At 42.2% G+C, this 17,929-nt stretch overlaps 1 protein-coding gene across 25 annotated transcripts in view; it reads right to left on the bottom strand.

Moving 5' to 3' along the window:
• Positions 1-17,539, bottom strand: part of Phf21a (PHD finger protein 21A) — a 177,104-nt gene extending 159,565 nt beyond the window's left edge. For 9 of the 25 annotated variants that reach the window (XM_075961433.1, XM_075961439.1, XM_075961421.1 and 6 more), the window contains exon 1: positions 16,872-17,009. The gene's annotated coding sequence lies outside the window, so the exon portion shown is untranslated. Of the gene's footprint in view, positions 1-14,741; positions 14,860-15,705; positions 15,855-16,871 lie in introns of those variants that run through there. The other 16 variants (XM_075961423.1, XM_075961446.1, XM_075961429.1 and 13 more) reach the window with 12 other exon arrangements.
• Between the last annotated feature and the right edge of the window lie 390 nt (positions 17,540-17,929).

Below are 17,929 nucleotides of genomic sequence, written 5' to 3'. Positions count from 1 at the left end.
TTTGAGGCCAGCCTGATTTACACAGTGAGTTACAGGACAGCCAAGGTTACACAGAGAAACCCTGTCTCAAAAAAACAAACAAACAAAAAAAAAAAAAAAAACCCCAAACAAATAAAAAAATTTCAAAAAAACTATTAGCTAATATTTGGCAGCTATCAACTAATGAACCATAAGTTACCAATGCACATTAGTAAGGCAACATAAGCCTAGTTTGCATTTTGTGAACCAAAACAACTATAATTTCTATATTAGTAAGAGAAAATACTTGCAAAATCAGTAGCATTAAAAATGTCTCTTTTCTTCTCCTATTGGGTCTTTAGCACTAGAGAGCAATCTAATACATTAAAGTCTTTTTGAAGCAGTATGACTGTCCTGAACCTCACCCCCTACCAGAAATAAAGCAATCTCTGAGGTAAAAAGTTTTTTGAGATAGTGTCTCTGCATTAGTTAGCCCTGGCTGTCCTGGAACTCACTATGTAACTAGGCTGGCCTACAACTCACAGAGACCTGCCTCTGCCTCTGCCTCCTGAGTGCTGAGATTAAAGGTGTGCCCTACTATGCCCAGTTTTTTTTTTTTTTTTGAGACAGGGTTTCTCTGTAGCTTTGGAGCCTGTCCTGGAACTCCCTTTGTAGACCAGGCTGGCCTCGAACTCACAGAGATCCGCCTGCCTCTGCCTCCCGAGTGCTGGGATTAAAGGCGTGCGCCACCACCGCCCGGCTACTATGGCCAGTTTTAAGGTCTTTTTCCATTCTCTCCCTTTCTTCAGTCTTAGAATGGTTCCCCAATATTCAGTTACTTTGCAAATAATTTTGAGTTACTTATCCAAAGCCCAGTTGAGGGCTGAACTTGGAGAATGGAATTTCACAAACTACCACAGCTTTAAGGTTGTGATAATGGCTTTCTACTTAAAAACTGCAATTACAAAAGTATTTTGTTTTCAGAAGAAAAAGAAATAAAAATGATGGCTTTGGAGAGGGGCAATGGAAGCCAATAGGAAGGAAATAGGGACACAGAAACACTGTGTGAGGCATGTAGGCCTAAGCAGCACCTGATCTGGTATGGTCAGAGCAGGTGCTCACCCAACACAGGGGACACCAATCTCCACAAATTAAGCAAGGGAAAAACTGTTCTGAAAGCATCAACCACAGTTACATATATAGAGTCTATTTCTAATCTGTATATTTATTAAAATGAAATTCACTTCTAAAATGTCCAATGTCTAAAATTTTCACTCAACCATGTGAAACAACTTGCAGACACCCTGCATACGGCTCAGGGAAGGAAACAACACACCGAGGCTGGGCCGTGGCACAGTGGGATCGCATTAGTCTAGAAAGCAGGAGGCCCAGAGATAAAAATCTTAAGGACAGCAAAAGGAAACACCTGAATATGGTTCAGGGGTAAAACACTTACCTAGCAGGTCCCACGACTGGGTGCTATCCCAACCACCTGCCCCCCCACAAACAAAGCAGGGCTGGTGAGATGACTCAGAGGGTACCAAGCCTGCCAGTCTGAGTTCAATCCCCAGAACCCACATGGTAGAAGAAGAGAAATGACTCCCCAAAACTGTCTTCTCATCTGCCATGTTATCGCATGCAAGTAAACATGCATATGTACACACAAAAACCAACAGTTAAGACTTACTTTATGCTAATTTTAAAGCTAAAGAACTTTACTTACATATTTACTATAAAGTGATGCTGTAATTTTTTTTAATCAAAGAAACTATATACCTTCTATAATACTGCTTAATTTTTAAAATACCTCTTGGGCAAAAGCATAGCACTGGGTTGGAATAAACTTGAAATTTCTATTCAGAAAGCAAAAACAATGTTTTAGGGATGCAGACAAAATAAAATATAGTAAACACACTGACTCACCTACCAACCGCTCATCAGATGGTACAGCTGGGTAATGAGAACAGAACAATAATGGGTGCTGTTAGGTTACAGATTACACACATATTCAGGTGTCTGTGTAAGCTACTACAAATTACACTTGCTGAATCCTGGAGGGATTGCACATCACCAATGTTTGAGATACAAATCAATGAAATAAAAATCTGTTCCATACTTGATCTTTTTCCCTTCTTCAATTACTAGGACTGGGGAGAAGAAAGTCATGCAAACATTCTAATAATATAGTAAACTCAATTCTCCACTAAAAAAATAAAAGCCCTTAATTCTGAGGTCACTGTGGCTTTTCTGATGGTCAACCTGTCACCATCCTGCTGCTAGGCTTGGCACAGGCAGCTTATGACAGTTGCAGAAAGAAACAGAACATAACAAGTGGCATAAGAGCAGATACCAGATGAAAAGGGATCTCACAAAGGCAAATGCCCATGAGAAAGCAAAGAGACTATGCCTGTCACTCCTGGAAAGCACTGTGCAGCCTTTCACATCGCCAGGTCCACAGCTGTTCCTGTCAGGTCTTCCCCCTGAGCGTACATTAAGGGCTGAAGACATAACTGGTCAACTCCAACAGACTGGCTGCTGATTAGCTCCTCAGAATAGTCTACTCTTGACTTGATGTTAAGTGATGCTGAGGAGACCACTATAAACTCCATCACAATCATGCTGCTGGTCTCTGGTTGCTAGGGGGCAGAGGAGAGGCTTACAGCACTACTAGTTTTAATAAAGTACTCTGAAATATTTTTACAAGATTCAGTTAAAATTAACATATTCCCATGCATTTCTATTTCTCCCAGGAGTATTCATAAATAAGAACTCATTAAATACACTTTTTATGGTGTATCATTTTTTCCAAAAAAGCATTTTTTGGGAGGGAGGTACTGCTTCCCAGCTAAAGTGTTCCATATTAATACTGTTCCCACAAACTTTTAGCCAGACTATATCAACAACAATAATGCATTGTTTACTGAGTGTCTTGAAATGCCCTCATTCTTTCTTCACATGAATCCTAGGGAGGTTGCTATTACTACACCCGTACCATAGACAAAGAAACTTAAGTCCACTTGACCAGTACAGTAGACTGTATATGACAGGTACCAGATACATCTTTACACAGTTTAAACAGTCAAAAATTAAACATTTAGCTTTTAAGTAGTTGTACCGAAATTCTTACAGGGCAAGCCACAAGACCCAGGCTCCTTTCCCAATGTGTAACATTTGCCTCAGTTATGGGACAGGAGGAGAAAGGAGCAGAGCACAACAAACACCATGTAGTATTTACTACACTTACCCAGCACTTCCCTAGTCTACAGTCCCTTCACGTGTGCTTCACAACAGCCTCGGAAGGAGAGTGTTATCTATGCACACTTTGCGGATGAAGAAACTGAGGCAGGTGCACGAGTAAACGGGCCATGGTCATAAGCTGACACACGACAAAGCCAAGACTCAAGCCTGCTGCATACTGGCTCAAGCACCGAAGATCTTAACGACTGCACTCTACTGCCATGCTCAAAGTTGCCTTGAACTACACGAAAACAAAACTTTCAACCTTCCACCAAATGAGCAAACTGTATGCTTAGGTTAATTGAGAGAGAGGTGGTAATGCTTTCTAGGCTTGTGAGCCAGACTTCTCGAGAGGCACATGCGTACATCCCTGGCGAACAGATCACTGCACTGCTCAGGAAGCTACACACTGTAAATCTGTAAAGCCCCCAGTGCGTCCCTCTCTACACACAGAACCACACTGGCTATGCACTGCAGGAAATAGGCAATTTAGGGACATCCCAGTGTAATCCTCTATAAAATGAATGTCACTCTGAATCATCTGAGTATGTACAGTACCCTTCTATCACCCTTTTTCCTTCCAAAACACCATAAAAAAATAAAAACTCAGAAGGAATGAATGAGTCTAAGCTACTTAAAAATCCTAACAAATGTCCAATGATAACTATAAATTTAAATGAGAAATAAATGCAAAAATCTCTCATAATTCTGTAACTTGTCCAAATCCTACATTTGAAAAGCACTGGGCCTCTTCAAAAGACTAAATTCTTAAACAAGCTTATTATGAAAGTGACTGGAAGGGTACAGAGAAAAGTCAATTTTTGCCTCAGAGTCTACGTATCTCAATATGCACACTTAAATAAAAAAAAAAAAACTGCTGTATTTTAAGTTATTGGGCTCCTTAACCTAATATCTAAATGAATGAAAGTACATTTAATTACATAAATAAAATCTATACCATGAACTAAGAATGTGTATATTAACACTTAATACCTATAAGACATAGTGGAGCAGGATAGGACAGGACCAGGAGGTGCCTAGAACTTCACACAGTGCGTACAGGAGCCGTTGCAGCTCCCTCCATTGACATCGTAAAATTGCCACATTTTCTGGGCTCTCTTTTGAATTAATGTGGCATCTGCTCCAAGTACAGCAAGCTAACATTTTACTAAAAGACATTTTCATTGTACGTTTCTATCTGGTTTGCTTTTCATCCGAACTGTTTTATTTGAGTGGTCATCATTTCTTTATATCAAGTTGTGAAATTGGAATTCCTAATCTATCTCCTCAGCACAAGGGTGAGAAGGCGCCATCAGCTTAAAAACCTTGTAACAGCAATAATTACAATATGCTTTGCATATAGATTAAATAAAGAAAATAAACAGCACAGAGATTTTTGTAGGTTTTTTAGTATCAAGTCCTGATAAGTTAACAGCATCTGTTCCTTTCAGAAAAAGAATTCTGCTCTGAAGTGTTGGGGGTGGGGGAAGAAGTAAACAAATACTAAACAGAATCATTCAAGTTACCAAGTTTGGTCCTGGTGGAATGATGATTTCAATGATTTGCACGCTATCCACCCTAGCTTGTGATAATTGCTTCCTAAGACATCCTCAAAAATGCGGCAGCAACGAGCCAAATACAACCACTTGTACTTAACATGCATGCTGCATACTCTACAATGTTACGTCATATCAGGCACAGAGAAGACGCTTACCAAGCTATCCTGCGTTCTATAAACTGCCTAACAACAACAGGATAAAGGCACTGCCATTTCTATGGGATTGGAACTAGCAGGGGAGAAAGCCTTTTTCCTCCCTTTGGTCAACTCGGGTGAAAGCAAATGAGGCTTATATTTCCGTCTTTTAAGCTCACCTTTTAAGGCCTTTACTCTCAATCTTTCAGCTTTCACAAGAAAGAAAGGCTGATTCTTTAAAACTAAAGAGCTGCAAGAGGTCACTCCATTTTAAAGCCCCACACCTTTTACCAACTCTCCTCCAGCTGTCCCCATGGCTACACCCCCTTTTGCAGGAAAACAAGGCCTGGGCAGAGCAGTTAGTATACAAGTGGGTGTGTACCTCTAGAAAGCCCACCCCCAAATTATACTTTAAATCTCAGCCTTTTAAAATTTCAACTCGCCTGTATGTTTGACAGAAGATATAAAATACCAGTTCAGGTTGTTGTACATTTGCCAGGAGCCATGATTTAAAAAAGGGTGGAGACAATGGGTCACGGAGACCAGGAAAAGAATTGAAAAGTATGGAAAATTAGGCTCTGCCATTAACCAACTCAAATTCTTGTTTTTGCCTCAGCCTCACAACCAGTGAGATTTCCTGAGCTCTTTGCTTATAAGACTATGATGAGGAAGAGCAAAATATTCTCTCAGGCGTGGTCTGAGCCACTCAAAATGAAAGCATATTTATGAATGCTAACAGACAGAAACACTCCTGCCTTTGCTTACTGAAACACTGACACCGTCATAACCCAGTCTTAAGGTAAAGCTTCAGCAGTTCACCAGCTGTGGGTCTAAAGGAGCATAAAGCACTTGAGAAGAAGGAGTGTATTTTCAGGGTTAGAAAGATTCTTTTTTTAAAAAAAAAACTATAATGAAAAACATTTTATTAGTTATAATAAAATGTCCAGTTTAAAAACTACTGAGGTGAATTATGACAAATAATCTTAGCAACAAGTTAAAACACTCAAACCAGAGTCCAAACAAAAGGCACTAAAATAATTTATCTTTTAAAAAAAAATCTTAAAAGATTAGTGGCATTATCAACATAGCATTTGGTAACAGAGTGAGTGGGCACAGGTGACAGGGTAGGGCAGTCAACACTACTCACACGAAGACGTAGGCACAAGACAATTTCCCAGGCGGCATCTCTTTCTGTCCACTAAGCTAAAGAGGTTCATTATTTAAAATATTACTTGATCATCATCTTGGTTTTAAGGCTCTCCTTTGTAAATATGGAGCGAGTGCTTGAAAAGAGACTACCAGTTTGAAAAGAACAGAACTGGAAGGTTCATCTGAAAATACAACTGCTATCTTTGTAAGTGGCTTCCAAAATAAACTATAAAATCTAAGTTTCATATGGTGCCTCCTAAACACAGTCCAGAAAACAGCACTGTCACTTTAAATTGACTTTTAAGAAATGTTTTATAAGTAATGGTGACTACAAATAAAACACTTAGGATACTTCCTGTCCCGCAGGGAACAGTCAGTCTGGGACATTAGGTTTATAATCAAACACTTAAGTCTTACCCGTTTCTCTTCTCCCAACCCTGCTCCCAACTCTACAAGAACCTTATTTTCAAAGCTAAGCAGGCTTTTATATGGCCACCTTTCTGAAAGAAGAAACTTCAAAAGTGTATTACACTGTTAGATGTGTGCTCATACACATAAGTCAATGCACAGGACACGAGCAGGGTGAGAACCAGGAGAACGTCTACTCTTCTCTGCATGCGTGCTGCTCTAATGACTTTCCAACTGAGGCCACTTTCACGGTAGTTCTGCAAAGAAAGGGTTCTTATTACTGCTCTAAAATGTCCATAAATTACATAAAGACTAAAATCATGAATGTAAACAATTAATGTACCAAAGAGATTTGTAAAGCCTATACTAAAGTGTCGACTGCCAACCTTCCCAGACATTAGGCCACACCCACTGCCCTAAATGCCTAAGTGTCCACTCCATCCCAGTGTTTCCTACGCAGTCACCACAACTCAGCCATCACCACATACACAGCAGTCTTAAGATGATCCAGCATTTTGGGGCCATTCAGTACATTACAAACTTCTTTAGTAATTCATTTCCTAAGCATCTGTGGAAAATACAGTTTGGACAACATTCTGTACCCTTAAGAGCAGGGGCTCAAAGATGAAATAGAGGCCTGGAAGCAAGCTGCAGCATTTAGAGGAGAATTCATGAAGCATGATTATTTTCTATCATTAGTCATTTGTAGTCAATTTTTTGCAACTGCTGACTTTATTCACTTTAATATTAACTTAAAAACAAATAGCCGGGCGGTGGTGGCGCATGCCTTTAATCCCAGCACTCGGGAGGCAGAGGCAGGCGCATCTCTGGGAGTTCGAGGCAGTCTGGTCTACAGAGCTAGTTCCGGGACAGGCAACAAAGCTACAGAGAAACCCTGTCTCAGAAAAACAAAAAAAAAAGTAATAGAAAAGAAACAAAACAATTATAGAAGCATATCCAGCCAGATTCCATCTATTTTTGACACTTCTAAAAAATCTTACCCTCCTATGGGAGGGCAAGGTTAGTATTAGAATCAACTGATACTTTGATACTACTAAGGAATAGTTTCAGTAAATAGTTCAGCAGTAGTCTATGATACTGTGCTAAGAAGCCCACGTTAGGGAATGGATACAAGTTACACAGGTAGAAAGACAATTACCTGATGCTTCCACATCCCAACTAAGGCACAAACACTGGAAAATTTATGTTTATATCTTTCAATATTTCTAAGTACCCCTGTCCCACCTGAAACATCCTTTTCTCATCAGTACCTTAAAACAGAGGGTTGGGGAGAATGTAAGCACTTAAAATGTAAATTCTTTTGAACCTACATTTAAAGTACAACCCAGACTTAAAATGACATTTTATAAGGAGTAGGGGCAGTTCAATGCCTCCATGCCTCCTCTATATCAATCCCTGACACTGCATTCAGAGGTGTGTGCTTCGATACACAATAGGATTTTCCCAAGGTTGCACTCACTCCAGTATTTCTTGGAGAATCTTTTTTTTTTTTTAAACTCACGCTGTAAACCAGGCTGGTCTCGAACTCACAGAGATCTAATAGCCTCTGCTGGGATTAAAGGCATACACCACCACTGCCCGGCTGCAGAATCCTTGTTTTTATTTATCAGTTATTTGAATATTCTAACAGTATAACTGAATCCTGCCAATACCCTATTCCTGGCTCATTTGTCCTGTTCTGGGCATGTGTCTTTTAGGTAGAAACTGAGGCACACAGCCACTTAATGCACAGCAGAATCGTTCTAAGCCACACTGTTACCATAAGCCAGAATCCCAGGGCCTTTAAAAACCACCTGGACTTCTAAACAAATTGCAACATAAAAAGAAGTAAAAAGGTGTAATACAAATGGCTGCTGCTAACTCTAAGCATTTCCTGAGCCTTGACTGTATGCCAAGCACTACACTAAGTGGCCTTCTGCACCCAATCCCTGCAACGGCCCTCGAAGAGATAATAAGATACTTACAAAAAAAAGTTTTGAAATCTTATAAATGAAAATTTAAACTCTACAAAGAAGCTTCCCTTTTTCTCTCCCTTTCAGGCTGCATCTTCTAGTACTCCATCTACGTGGAGCAGGGTGGAGTAGAGCAAGCCTGTAAAACCAGGACTCCAGAGCAGGGGCAGCAAGATCACAAGGCAGAGCTAGAGTGAGAGCCTCTCTCAAAACTAAGTGGGGGGGGGGGGGGAGTTGGAGTAACAAGACTGTGAGTTCAAGGCCAGCCTGGACTATACTGCAAGATTCTGTTTTAAAAATAAAATGAAATATTTCAATTATATTGAATCATTTATTTTCAGAAAATGTTCTCCCAGTTAAAAGGTACTGACAATTATTAGAGAAGCAACACAGAACTCTGAATTTAAACACTGGTATAAAAATCCCTCTGCCCAAAATAACAGCTGAATAACTGTCCCCAATGGGGCAAAAGGATTAGCATGTGTGTCAGGCCTGTCAAAGAGGCTTCTACTGCCCACACTGGAGAGCAATGACACCAGACTTCTGTTGTAACCTATTCCACCACACGCACAGAAACCACTTAAAATTTCCAAGTTTGGAATAGGTTATTTTGCATTTAAATCTTATAGAAGCCAATAAAAGCACTGCGATAAACCAGAACACTAGCTGTTTATGAAGAATGACTCTAGAATTCCAGAAGCAGAATAATTATGATTTTATTAATTAGTGAATTTTCTTTTAAAAAAAAAGTTCTTAGATGCTTAGAGACCTATGTATAAAATGGAGTAAGCAAGAAAGAAGAGTTCTCGGTGCTAGCTAAACCAACTACAAGCCCCAGCATGCAATGCTCTAACATGAAGTTAAGAAAAAGCTGCAGTGCACCCTGGGATTTGTAGTAAGCAAACCAGCTTTTCATAACAAGTTTCAGGAAAGACTGAACTATAAAGCGCAATCTGATTAGGTCTTATTTTCAGGGTCTAATCAATGACCAGATTTGTTTATTCTTTGCTCTGGTACTGCTTCTCTAGCACATACTAGAGAAAGTATTAATTGATTAGCATTAATATTTCCCACTAGAAAAATCTTATATGCACAAAATGTTTTAAAAATAATTCGTATGATAGAAATGCAATTTAAACTTTTTAAAATAAGTTTTGTTGGATCAGTTGCAACATTCTTATCATCTCTCCCCCTCCCCACAGAAGCAGCTTTGGTTGTACAGTGTCTCTTTTAACAATTATTCAAGATATATTTTTAAATAATTTTTCTTGAAATTTTTCAAGAAATTCAAACCAAGCATTTCTTATACTCTGGGACTGCCCACTAGGAAAGTATTCTTACAGTAATATGCATACACACCCTCACAACAAAATATCCAAGTTCTTCTTTTGTCAAACCCTTACTTAACAGTTATACCCACCACTCATCACCTCTAATTCTATAGACACATTTCTGTACAAAATTCTTAGAAAAAAAAAACAACTGAAGGCCTAATTCTCTCATTCACAGATTTCCTTCAAAAATACAAAAGTCTGTGTAAGCTACTAATAACATGTCCAAAGCGAAGCTGGCAAATCTGAACTGCAGTTTATGTATATACGGTTCCTACGGGCACCCTATTCTCCAAGACTCTCTGAAAAGCAGCTGAGAAAAAGTGCAGTCTACAGCAAGAGGCTACCACAGGTGGTGGGTTATTTTCAGGCAACGGTACCTTCACAAAGATGCTGTGGAATACAGTCCAAGAAACTAACAAGGAGAGATAAGCTGGCACAGATGAACACAATCCAGCTAAAAGTCACCTGCAGTGTGTGCTAACCCATTTCACCATAAAAGTGACAGGCTACTAAAGTACTTGAAGACTGTCCATAAGGCCAGACACAGCAGTTGCCATGGTTACTCTCACCCACTTTTATCATGAAATTATTGTTATTACCCTGAAGTTTAGGGTACTGACTTACATGTTAAAAAGGAGAGAAATCAGTGCTTTCTGATTTGTAAGCATACCACTGTAGAAATGCATATGGCTAACAACACTGGAGCTGCAGCAGAGAAGTAAAATCAATGCCTTTCTGCTGCTCCTGTTCCTCAAGCACTGACAGTTTGTATTTTCAATGCAGCCAAAACAATAAAACAAAACCCATCTTTTTGGCCTGTGTCTGAGTTATGTTTTTCCCTGAGGCCCACAAAGAGCGTCAAAATAAAACTATTAGGCCCCACCCCTTCCACCTACACATTACTGGATCCAATATACAGTAAGAGTTTTCTGAGACTGTACATGAACTCTTTTTTTTTTTTAATGAATAAAAGTAAGAGGAATAGAGGAGAGGGACTTGCAGAGTATTGGGAGGAGAAGCAAGGGTATAGATTCAAAATGCCAGAGTCTGTGAATGAAAATTATTCCCACAAGGCTGCAAGGACGAGTGAAGCCCAGAGTCTACATGGGAAAGCTCACCGCTAACCCACAGCCAGGTGGGAAAGTTGTCCTTAAAAGCCTATCCCAAGACGGGCATGGTAACTCATCCCCGCAAACCCAGCACTTAGGGAGCTGAAGCACAAGGATTACCGCAAATTCTAGGCCAGCCTGGGCTCCTTAGCAAGACCTCACCTCAAAAAGAAAGAAAAAAGACTATTCCAACATTGTTTCAGATAACTATTCAAAGAATTGTCTAAAAGTCTATAGAACGTGAGAGCATACAAAGAAGAAACTATGCTCTTTAGAATAATTATCTGGGGGAAGACGGATCAGAAGGAAGAGCACTAGTTCTGTTCTTACAGAGTATCTAGGTTCAGTTCCCAGCACCCACAGCTGCTCATAACTCTAGCACCAAGGGATCTGACACCTCTTCTGGCCTCTTCCAGCACCAGGCACTCATACATACACATAAATAACAATAAATAAATCCTTTAAGAAATAATTATCTATAGTAAGTTTGATGCATATTAACAAACTACCGCTTAAAGATAAATCCCAAAGTGCCAAAAATATACACTTGATATACGTAATATGATCAAGACATATTGCTATGCTTCTAAAGATGACTTAGGTACAAAAAAAGTCACAGCACAAAACAACATGAAAATTCAAATGTTTCATCTATCTGAATAGACACATGAAGGAATTCTAGCAAAGGTCAGAAACCTAAAACTTAAACATAAAATCCTTTAGCAATAAAACACTAAGTATACAAAATTTAAAAGTACACTGATGTAACTTTAACATAAGAATTTCTTCACTAAATAATAACCTCAGTGTTCACCATGGCATAAAAAGCTACCACCATCATGAGAGGTTTCCTTGTAATCTAAACAGTTTAATGCTTTTCCCGCCCTTCCCAAAAGCACGTTTTTATTATTTACTTTCTAACTTGGGCTATTTCATTTATAAAATTCAGAACACTACACTCCTAAACACAAGGATTCCCAATTAACCCTACTTGTCATTTATTATTCCAAATTTGTAAGCAGAGTCTATGAAGAAAGACACTTTTTGGTTATTTTTACACACACACACACACACACACACACACACACACACACACACACAAGCATTTAAGCCTCTAGAACTGAGTAGTCATCTCCTCATATAACCTTCTAAAAGGAGAAAACAAAAACAGCATATATATTTAGGTAACACTAATACACAGCAATGCCCATTTCACTAGGAAACAAGTAAGCACTTTTCAGAGAGTTAGTCAGTCAAAACTTCAGCAGGACATCTGTTACTCTGTGTATTAATCAAAGTCTACAAAGAGTCCAGGAACTTAAATATTCACTAAAGTCAATTACTACCACACAAGAGAAAAAGGAAGAAAACTTTTAATAGGAGACATACATTTCATACTGTCTTCAAAAGGAAAAAGTGATGTTGTTTAATTATGGAAAACTGCCTAAGCAGCATTTTTTTCCTTTCTTTCTTTTTTTTTTATGTTTTGGGTTTTCAAGACAGGGTTTCTGTTCTGGGACTCACTCTGTAGACCAAGCTGGCCTTGAACTCACAGAGATCGGCCTGTCTCTGCCTCTCTTAGTGCTGGGATTAAAGTCCTACGCACCATCTCACAGGCATTCTTTTTCAAACAAAGCTTCAAAAGTGTAGCAGAGATTTGGGTAACAGTGCAATTTTTTTTTTTTTTTTTTTTTTTTTGGTTTTTCGAGACAGGGTTTCTCTGTAGCTTTGAAGCCTGTCCTGGAACTAGCTCTTATGGACCAGGCTGGCCTCAAAACTCACAGAGATCCACCTGCCTCTGCCTCCCAAGTGCTGGGATTAAAGGCATGTGCCACCATCGCCAACAGGGCAATAGTTTAAAAACAAAATACATAATATCTAGCATGTACTTTTAATGCATTAATTCCCTAACTGATACGGAAGAACTTAGCATTTTAAAGCAGAATTTTGCTTGTATCTGAATCTGTTATCTAGCTCATCAACAATGTCTACATGGCTTCTGACAATTTACAAAGAACTTTCACATGTACTATTTAATTTGATCTTGCTGAAAAAAAAAATACAATAATACAGGTACAAAACTGAAAGCAGGTCCATCAAATTTTCTATGTGTTTCTAAGTTTCAAAACTTTGATACAAAACTTTACAAGCAATCACAGTAGCTTATTTTGACTCAATTCATCTAACACTAAGAATTTCAAAAGACCATGTACTGTGAATACCAGGAAAATGTTAAAGTAGCTACTTTTATCCTTCTGCAGACATTGTTAAAAGTTACTAATAGACATGCCAACAAAGATATACTCCCACAGGTGTAACTTTTCTTCAGGTTTATTTTTCTTGAGACAAAGTCTTATAATATAGGCCAGGCTGCCATTGACTTTTAAAGTGCCCGCTTAAAAGCCTACTAGGATTACAGGCCAAGTACTGGAATTACAGAGCACGCAACTTAATTTCACATATAGTTTAAAAAAAAAAATCAGTCTTTGAAGGCCAGCTTAAATATAGCAACTGTAGCAGGCGGTGGTGGCATGCCTTTAATCCCCAGCATTCGAGAGGCAGAGACAGGAGGATCTCTGTGAGTTCGAGGCCAGTCTGGTCTACAGAGTGAATTCCAGGACAGGCTACAGAGAAACCCTGTCTCAAAAAACAACAAACAACAAACAAACAAACAAAACGCCAATATATATATTTATATTATATATAGCAACTGTATCTATAAACTTGAATGTCTAAGAAGGCATCTAGATTAGAATTACTGTCCATAGATTCAGGGAGAGGGAGGAAAAAACCCAAGAAAAATGATTCTTTCCCCACACAATATCCATTTTTTTTCAACAATGTCTGTATATCCTATTTATACTAATATCATACTTATAAGACCTAAAGACCCACATCATGCCACTTATTTTTGCTTACTGCAACTTGAAAGGATTTTTTTCAAATTATGTTTTACACTCCACATATAAATACCAAAACTCCCCTTTGAAAGAAAATAATCCTAACAGCACCCTACTCTTAACCCCAGCATCCACAATAATAAACTTATTCTGCATAGTATAATAGGCAGGTAAAAAGCCAACTTCAAATAACAAAGGTTATTTATTAATAGTATTTTAGAACAGACTTTTACTCCTGTTGTTCATAAGCTAAGGGACTTTCAGTAAGTAGCAAGACCCTTAAAATTAGAGATTGCCTTTGACTTTTGTAGCGCCTCCTACTGGATAGCACCAGAAATCTTTGTGTAAACACAAGGATGTTTCTGAAGCAGCTCCTTCCAGAAAACGGAACAGGAACAAGCGTTGGCCAATGAAAGCCAAAGGAAATAAATAGCGGCCCATCCATGACTTACATCCCTGTAAAATAAAGTATGGCCCCAGCAGGTGTCTTTTCAGTGTGTTATTCTCCCAGCTCTTTACGGATTTGCCTGGGTCCGAAGTCTGAGCACTTTAATAATGTGAAGCCAACTAAAATCTCAAGTTGAAAATGTCTTCAATAGCACTTAAGAAAAAAGAAAAGAGAAAGATTTTCAGAACAGGCAAGCACATAACGCCGGTCAAAAGGGGCACATTGTTGTGTCTGACATCGGAAGTCTCAAAGCCCCTGGGGTAGCTTCAGTCAGAGGCTTGTGCTTTCAAAATGTCCTGCACTATTCCCAGAGTCTTCACGTTAAGGATGGCAGTACACATACTGAGGAGTTGAGTACTTAAAGTTTAATAAACATGTACATTACTACACTCAACATTCTTCTCTGCCACCAAAACATGTCCTGAATTTTTTTAAATGTACTCTAAGACATGTAAAATGGCCCTCAGTAAGCTAGAGTTAAGCTCACAACAGATACACAAGTGAAGAGAGAAGAAAATAGAAAGGAACTTACCGAAATTAAAATGAGTAACAGTATTCCCAGGAAAATCTCAGTAAGGCTTTCCTACAAGGCTGTAAACCAAGTAGATGGTAAAACTTTGAAAAGGGGGAGGGGGCTGACCTATTTATTTCCACTGCCCCAAAGAGAGACATGAAATGTAAACAAGGAACAAAAAGTAGCCTTACACTTCTTAGCCTCAATTTGAGCCCGCCCCCCCGAAGAGGCCCTCGATAAAGCTACAGATGATGCTGAAGAGATCTCTGTAAAAGGCGATACCCCCCTTCATGCCCCCAAAAAGCCACCATAAAGAGTGTCTGCCAAAAGGCTTCCTTCCTAGAGTGCACAACTGCTTTAAAGGAAAAAGGGAGGAAAAAACCTTCAACCAGTGCAAATGAATCTGATTCTAACATTGAGTTATCAATTATTAATAAATAAATGCCCTTCCCTCTCTAACTTCCTCAGCTCAAGACTCTACATTCCTGATACTACCATCAAGCATAACTAGCATCCCAGCTATGGAGTAAAATCTTAGAAGTTAAAAAAAAAAAAAGCCACAAAGTTCACTGTCAAGGCCAGTGCTGAGGCCCACACATGCCGAAACCTTAAAAATCACATTTGAGATTCTAGAAATCCACACTCCCGAAGACATCATTCAAAAACAACACAATGTGGACGTGCAGAGGGAGATCCTCTACTTCAAGACCTAAACAAAGAATATTTCAACATATGACCGGAATATGATGACACCGGATTCACCCATGAAAACAAAACCTGCCTACCATTAGCCGCCGTACCCTATCTCAACAACTAAACTACTTAGAAATCACTCCCAGCACATCTACACCCCACAATCGGCATGTGGCCTCCTCCCGGGGTGCAAGCCACAAGACAAAGTTGAAAGGAGACCTTTCTCGCCCGGTGCCCCAATGTCCACATCAAACCCCTCCCCTGTCAGGGCCACCTTGCAGCTACCCACCATTGCGAGCGTGGTCAAGAGAGGAGGAGGAGGTAGGGGGGAAAAAGAGAGAAAGAAATCCTAACAGCACCGCTCAGCAGAATAAAGAGAGCAGAGAGAGGATGACGAGAAGTGTTGGGAACTGCGTGCACCGCGGGGCTGGACCAAACGGAAAGAGTCCCACTCCGCGCGCCCCTCCCCCCGCGGCCCGGGGGGAGGGGCGGCCGCGGCCCCTCTCTGAGGGGCCTATGAGTCCCCGGCCCGCGCGGGGTCCCGGGGCGGCGGGCCGGCGGCGACGGCGGGAGGGCCGCCCCGGGGTGAGGGGTGCAGGCGGACTCCTCGGAATAACAAGTTGCAGAAGAAGAAGAATAAGCGGAATTTCCCCAACGCTGCTCCGGCCACCCAAGACAAATGCACCAACACACACTCACACACACTCGGGCCCGGCAGCGTCAGCAGCCGCAGCTTTTTCTTTTTTTTTTAAACCAGATCTCTCAGTCACCAAACAAGATGGTTTTCCAAAAAAATTTTTAAAAATTTTAAATTAAATAACCATAATAAAAACTTCCCCCCGACAGCATCCCGGGGTGTGGGGGTGGGGAAGGGGCCCAGGCGGCCATCCCCCGGCCGCAGGCACTCGCGGGGGGGCCTCGGCCCGCGCCCCCCCCAGCTCGACCCCCCGCCGGGACGCTGTGTCGCCCCCTCGCCGCCACCCCCGACGCGCCGCCCCTGTCACCCGCTCCGGCCCTGCACTCAGCGCCCAGGCTCCCGAGGCTGATCATAAACTTACTTCCAATCTATCCTAGGGAGGGGTGGAGGGCAGAGGGGAGGAAGGGGGGAGACGAGGTATTCCCATTGTCTTTTTTTTTCCTGGGGGGGGGGGGAGGAATAGGAAAAGGGCACGCAGGGGGCCGCCCCGAAGGGGAAGTTATTGCTGAAATCTCAAGTTGACTGAGGGGTCCTGACGAGAACACCCCCTTTCCCTCCTCCCTCCCACACACCCCTCCCCTCCCCCTACCTCCCCCCCACAACAAACTCCAAGCAAGCAGCCCCTGCTCCTTCCCAGAGACAAACACCAGAGACAAGACAGAGGGAGGGGGGAGGGAAGGGAAATAGAGCTACTCAAGAAAAAAAAAAGAGAGAGGAGAGTGAGGAAAAGAGAGAATGGAAAAGCTGGGATACTGCACCCTCCTGCTGCTGGCTGGCTGTCCCCCCTGGCAGCTGGAGGCAGGAACTCTGAGCAGGAGAAGCAGGAGGAGGAGGAGGAGGGAACTCTTCTTCATGGGGAGGGAGGGAAGAGGCTGGAGCTGCTGCTGCTGCTTCTGCTGCTGCTCTGGGCCTCTCGCACTTTTTAGATATTAGTGTGTTAAGATGGTAGGTTGTTCCCTTCTCCCTCCTCCTCCTCCTCTCCGCTCTCACTCACTCACTCACTCTCTCTCCTCTTCCTCTCTCTCTCTCTCTCTCTCTCTCTCTCTCTCTCTCTCTCTCTCTCTCTCTCTCTCTCTCTCTTCTCTCTCTCTCTCTCTTTCTCTCTCTCTCTCTCTGGGCTGTTTCTTTCCTCCTCTTCCCCAGGCAAGGGGGGGTGGGGAGGAGGGGGTGGGGGGGAGGAACTGGAGCCTCCTCCTCCTCCAGGAGAGACACACACAGGCCCAGGGCCGGAATGGGGAGGGAGGAATCAGAGCAGCAGGAGAGAAACTGTGGGAGACAAACAAGCCCAACTCTTCATCCTCCTCCTCCTCCTCTCAGCAGCAGCAGCGAGCACCACCAGCCCATTCACCACCCGGCCCCGGGCCGCAGCACCTCCGCCGCCTCAGCCCGGGGATCCCTCCGCCCAGGCCCAGACACACTCGCCCGCGCGGGAGCCCGCCGCGCGGCCCCGCCGGCCCGCCGCCGCCGCCGTGCGCGCCCCCGCCGCTCCCGAGAGCCGGGCGAGAGGGACTGGGGCTGGGGAAGCGGGGACGAGGGAGAACGGGCAGGCGGGCGGGGGCCGGGCGGAGCTGGACCGCACCGGGCCCCGGCCGCCCCGCGCCCCTGCGTGTGAGCCCGTGGCTGGCGGGAGGCGCGGGGGACCCCACGGGGGCACGGGGCGGCGGCGGGGGCCCGTGGCGGCGCTCGGGCGGGCGGACTACTTGACGTGTCGGTGCGGCGAATTTATTTCACTTTGCCTAAGGAACGGGGTGTGCTGCGGCACCCATTGCCTAGGGAAAAAACCCGGATGTAAAGTGAGTGAAACTAAACTAGAGTG

The sequence above is a fragment of the Microtus pennsylvanicus genome, chromosome 2 (genome assembly GCF_037038515.1).
Source record: "Microtus pennsylvanicus isolate mMicPen1 chromosome 2, mMicPen1.hap1, whole genome shotgun sequence".
In the NCBI taxonomy this organism is placed as follows: domain Eukaryota; kingdom Metazoa; phylum Chordata; class Mammalia; order Rodentia; family Cricetidae; genus Microtus; species Microtus pennsylvanicus.
This window is presented reverse-complemented; position numbering and strand designations above follow the sequence as displayed.